Genomic DNA, 6,495 nt, shown 5'->3' with positions numbered 1-6,495 from the left:
TAAGATACATGAGATCGATGATTAGTTCATTCTGAAGTTTAACAGAGCCACATATGCATTACCACAAGAGGGAGTGCACTGCACACAAATGTCGTTCCGGAGGCCTATTAGCCTATGGGATATTGATCCAGTCTATTTCTTTTCTCAAATGTGTCACTTTAGTTTTCAGTGGCATTGCATAGGTTGGAATTTTTACATTAAATGTGAATTTACATTAAACAGAAGTTCTGATATAATTTATCTTTAATTTTGCATAACAAAAAACAGCTGTTTTCTATAGGCTACTGGAGGAGGCTACCCAGTCAACAATTTGATTTCACAATGATGTGACTATGAGCTCACAATATTCTCATGGTGCGGTCATAATGTGAGTGTCACAGTGAACTAAAAGTGTAACCACACAGAGCTCTCACTGTGTGCTCATTCTTTGTTCACAACATGAGGTCACTGCACAATCACAGTGCACTCATACTGTGGTCGAAATATGAGGCCACATCACACTCACTGTGTGCTCATACTGTGATCACTGTGTACTCATACTGTGGTCACTGTGTGCTCATACTTTGATCACTGTGAGGTCACTGCACAATCACAGTGCACTCATACTGTGGTCGAAATATGAGGCCACATCACACTCACTTTGTACTCATACTGTGGTCACTGTGTGCTCATACTTTGATCACTGTGAGGTCACTGCGCACTTACTGTGTGCTCATCCTGTGGTCACTGTGTGTTCATACTGTGGTCACTGTGTGCTCATACTTTGATCACTGTGAGGTCACTGCACAATCACAGTGCACTCATACTGTGGTCGAAATATGAGGTCACATCACACTCACTGTGTGCTCATACTGTGATCACTGTGTACTCCTACTGTGGTCACTGTGTACTCATACTGTGGTCACTGTGTACTCATACTGTGGTCACTGTGTGCTCATACTTTGATCACTGTGAGGTCACTGCGCACTCATTGTGTGCTCATCCTGTGGTCACTGTGTGTTCATACTGTGGTCACTGTGTGCTCATACTTTGATCACTGTGAGGTCACTGCGCACTCACTGTGTGCTCATCCTGTGGTCACTGTGTGTTCATAATGTGGTCACTGTGTGCTCATACTTTGATCACTGCGCACTCATTGTGTGCTCATCCTGTGGTCTCTGTGTGTTCATACTGTGGTCACTGTGTGTTCATACTGTGGTCACTGTGTGCTCATACTTTGATCACTGTGAGGTCACTGCGCACTCATTGTGTGCTCATCCTGTGGTCTCTGTGTACTCATACTGTGGTCACTGTGTGTTCATACTGTGGTCACTGTGTGCTCATACTTTGATCACTGTGTGCTCATACTTTGATCACTGTGTGCTCATACTTTGATCACTGTGAGGTCACTGCGCACTCATTGTGTGCTCATCCTGTGGTCTCTGTGTACTCATACTGTGGTCACTGTGTGTTCATACTGTGGTCACTGTGTGCTCATACTTTGATCACTGTGAGGTCACTGCGCACTCACTGTGCTCATCCTGTGGTCACTGTGTGCTCATACTGTGGTCACTGTGTGGTCATACTTTTATCACTGTGAGGTCACTGCGCACTCACTGTGTGCTCATCCTGTGGTCACTGTGTGTTCATACTGTGGTCACTGTGTGCTCATACTTTGATCACTGTGTGCTCATACTTTGATCACTGTGTGCTCATACTGTGGTCACTGTGTGCTCATACTGTCATCACTGTGTGCTCATACTGTGATCACTGTGTGCTCATACTTTGATCACTGTGTGCTCATACTGTGGTCACTGTGTGCTCATACTGTGGTCACTGTGTGTTCATACTGTGGTCACTGTGTGCTCATACTTTGATCACTGTGTGCTCATACTGTGGTCACTGTGTGCTCATACTTTGATCACTGTGTGCTCATACTTTGATCACTGTGTGCTCATACTGTGGTCACTGTGTGTTCATACTGTGGTCACTGTGTGCTCATACTTTGATCACTGTGTGCTCATACTGTGGTCACTGTGTGATCACTGTGTGCTCATACTTTATTTCCATCAATAAAAACAATCAAACAAAAAGTCAGCTTTTTCCTTTATTTGGCTTCCTTTTCAGCCTGGTGTTGGCGTTGGACAAAAAAAATTCTACTTTCGCGAATACATTCCGCGTCTGATGTTGTTCTGGTGGTTACTTTTAGCTTCTTCACCTCTATTTCACTTTGTTTGTGAAAATACCTGACACATTCTAAAAACACAAAGAGCAAGGTGTTAACATTCAGAGGTGGACAAAGTACACTCCCTTATTTGAGTAAAAGCACAGATACTACTGGTCAAATATTACTCCGTTACAAGTAAAAGTTGTAAAGACCGATTTTTACTTAAGTAAAAGTACAGAAGTACTCATTTTTAAAAGTACTTAAGTATAAAAGTAAATGTCAATGCATTGTTTTATTATTGTTGCATGTAATAGCCAATTTACAGTACCTTATGCCTCTGAATCTCTGCCAACCTATTCATATCAATATTACATTTATTTCACAGTTCCAGTCGTGGGATTGAACTAGTGTACTCAATAACGTCCACAATGGTTTTGGACGCCCAAATGGCTGTTCCCAGTTTTTTGGCTTTTAGTATGAATATGTTAGCCGTGTTATCTATAAGCTGTGCTCCAAAACAATGACAAAATTCGCATTTAGAAGACCAAACCCAACGTTGAAAATTAAAATCATGTTGATGTCAGAATCCAATGTCAGATTGACATTAATCTCCAACGTTGGACAGACGTTGTATTGTGGTTGAAAATCGGTTGACGTCAGAAACCAACATCAGTCGAGTTCTGACGTCAACCAACTTTCATTTACAACCAAAATGCAACCAAATCATCCCTGACGCTACTACTTTCTACTCAAGGATCTTGACAGAAATGTAGTGGAGTAAAAAGTACGATATTTGTCTTTCAAATGTAGTGAAGTTAAAGTAAAAGTTTCCAGAAAAAATAATACTCAAGTAAAGTACAGATACTCAAAAAGTGTACTTAAGTACAGTAAGTAAATGTACTCCCAGACAACACGTGAGATCATGCGATGATCACAGTGACATCACACAATCCTCATACTGTGATCCTCACCATGTGTGTAAAGCGTTAGCTCAACGTGAGTTCATCTGATCCTCACACTATGATCCTCACCATGTGTGTTAAGCGTGAGCTCAACGTGAGTTCATCTGATCCTCATACTGTGATCCTCACCATGTGTGTAAAGCGTGAGCTCAACGTGAGATCATCTGATCCTCATACTGTGATCCTCACCATGTGTGTAAAGCGTGAGCTCAACGTGAGTTCATCTGATCCTCATACTGTGATCCTCACCATGTGTGTTAAGCATGAGCTCAAGGTGAATGCTTCACACTCCGGTCCAGTTGGCGGTGGTAAATGCACCATCTAAGCTGGTCTTCCAACCACCATAAAATATGTAAAGAAGAAGAAAAAGTTGTGCATGGTATTGTTACACCGCAGAAATGGTGAGTGGCCTATTTACATACTTTTAGATGTGCAATGTGGTCTGGTCTTTTTTTTTTTTGCAGCAGATACCATGTAAAAGAAATGTTGAAGCCTGGTATATTTTAATCATGACAATATTATGTATGTTTTTGTCAGGTACACTATCTCATCCATACTCATGGCAGCTCCAATATAGGTGAGATGGTGAGACAGGCTATAAAAAGCATAGCGTCAGACAATGTTCTCTGTCTGTATAACAGAACGGGGAAAGATGGGAAGAAGGTGTTGCCACCTGTACTCCTGACATGTTTGAAAAGTAAGTGTTTAAGTTTTGGTTTGTGCATCTGGATGCTGCTATAGAAATTGTAATGTTAACACCTTGCTCTTTGTGTTTTTAGAAAGTATCAGGTATTTTCACAAACAAAGTGAAATAGAGGTGAAGAAGCTAAAAGTAACCACCAGAACAACACCAGACGCAGAATGTATTCGCCAAGTAGATTTTTTTTTTGTCCAACGCCAACACCAGGCTGAAAAGAAAGCCAAATAAAGGAAAAAGCTGACTTTTTGTTTGATTGTTTTTATTGATGGAAATAAAGTATGAGCACACAGTGACCAAAGTATGAGCACACAGTGACCAAAGTATGAGCACACAGTGACCAAAGTATGAGCACACAGTGACCAAAGTATGAGCACACAGTGACCAAAGTATGAGCACACAGTGACCAAAGTATGAGCACACAGTGACCAAAGTATGAGCACACAGTGACCAAAGTATGAGCACACAGTGATCAAAGTATGAGCACACAGTGACCACAGTATGAGCACACAGTGACCACAGTATGAGCACACAGTGACCACAGTATGAGCACACAGTGACCACAGTATGAGCACACAGTGACCACAGTATGAGCACACAGTGATCACAGTATGAGCACACAGTGATCACAGTATGAGCACACAGTGATCACAGTATGAGCACACAGTGATCACAGTATGAGTACACAGTGACCACAGTACGAGTACACAGTGACCACAGTATGAGCACACAGTGATCACAGTATGAGTACACAGTGACCACAGTATGAGCACACAGTGACCACAGTATGAGCACACAGTGACCACAGTATGAGCACACAGTGACCACAGTATGAGTACACAGTGACCACAGTATGAGTACACACAGTGACCACAGTATGAGTAGTACACAATGATCACAGTATGAGCACACAGTGAGTGTGATGTGACCTCATATTTCGACCACAGTATGAGTGCACTGTGATTGTGCAGTGACCTCATGTTGTGAACAAAGAATGAGCACACAGTGAGAGCTCTGTGTGGTTACACTTTTAGTTCACTGTGACACTCACATTATGACCGCACCATGAGAATATTGTGAGCTCATAGTCACATCATTGTGAGATCAAATTGTTGACTGGGCTTTGTTACTGTCCACCTCTGTTAACATTACAATTTCTATAGCAGCATCCAGATGCACAAACCATAACTTAAACACTTACTTTTCAAACATGTCAGGAGCACAGGTGGCAACACCTAATTCCCATCTTTCCCCGTTCTGTTATACAGACAGAGAACATTGTCTGACGCTATGCTTTTTATAGCCTGTCTCACCATCTCACCTATATTGGAGCTGCCGTATGGATGAGATAGTGTACCTGACAAAAACATACATAATATTGTCATGATTAAAATATACCAGGCTTCAACATTTCTTTTACATGGTATCTGCTGCTGCTGCAAAAAAAAAAGACCAGACCACATTGCACATCTAAAAGTATGTAAATAGGCCACTCACCATTTCTGCGGTGTAACAATACCATGCACAACTTTTTCTTCTTCTTTACGTTTTATGGTGGTTGGAAGACCAGCTTAGATGGTGCATTTACCACCACCAACTGGACCGGAGTGTGAAGCATTTACCTTGAGCTCACGCTTAACACACATGGTGAGGATCACAGTATGAGGATCAGATGAACTCACCTTGAGCTCACGCTTTACACACATGGGGCCTCATTCATGAAACATTCGTAAATATACGAGTAAATATGTGAGTGATCTGCGCGTAAAGAGACCTTCCCGAAAATTCTTCTCCTGATTCACAAATACTTCGTAAACGTCAGATGCATGGGCGTCAGTTTGGTTTGAAATGTGCTGGGGACAGAGACGCATTCGGAAGTGCATTTTCAGAAGTGCTGGGTACAATGACGTATTCATTTTTTTTCTCTTTCGCTTAGGTCATGTTTTGAAAGACGATGTCCTGAAGCTCACTAAGCTCTGCAAGCAGTGGCGGCGTTTCACAAAAACCTAGTACCTATGGCATTCCGTCTGGCAGAGGCGGCAATTGCCTGGGGTCCCGCATCTTAAGGGGGCCCCCGAGGGCTGATCATTTAAACAATCAGAAATATTAAAGACGCAGCAACATTAGTGGGGCCCCTCGCTACGCGTTATGCTTTTACCTTTTTCAAACTGGTGCCGCGCTTACTCGCGGTAGGTAGAAAATGCATGATTTGATTTGTTAAACTAAACATGAAAAGGACTTATCCATTTGGCATGGCAGCTCGCTCTAACTTTAACCTAGATAAATGTTCGCTATTAGCCTATGGATATTAGGTGCATATCCAAAGTGTGTGTGCGGAGTGTAGAGCGCGCACTTCATGGCAGGCGTCGGCGCGAACACTTGGTTTTTCCTATCAACAGAGGAAACAACTTTAAATACTCAATCTTTTTTTTAGGTCCAAAAGGAATAACGCATCAGTCGCAAGTAGCCTACTTTTATTTGGGTAAACTCACAATTTCAAGAAAACGTTGTGCTTTTGTAAAATAAAATAAAACAAACAGGGCGCGCTATAGATCTCCATGGCGTGAACTGGAACGCATCTCAATAATGAACTGAAATGCAGTGTAAGCCTCAAAAACGTGATGAATATTTCTATATAAAGCTCGAAATATCCACTTTTAAACGAAAAAATTAGAATCGAAAGCAAATAC

The sequence above is a fragment of the Phoxinus phoxinus genome (genome assembly GCF_949152265.1).
Source record: "Phoxinus phoxinus genome assembly, chromosome: 23".
Lineage (NCBI taxonomy): Eukaryota > Metazoa > Chordata > Actinopteri > Cypriniformes > Leuciscidae > Phoxinus > Phoxinus phoxinus.
Note: the sequence above shows the minus strand (reverse complement) of the source record.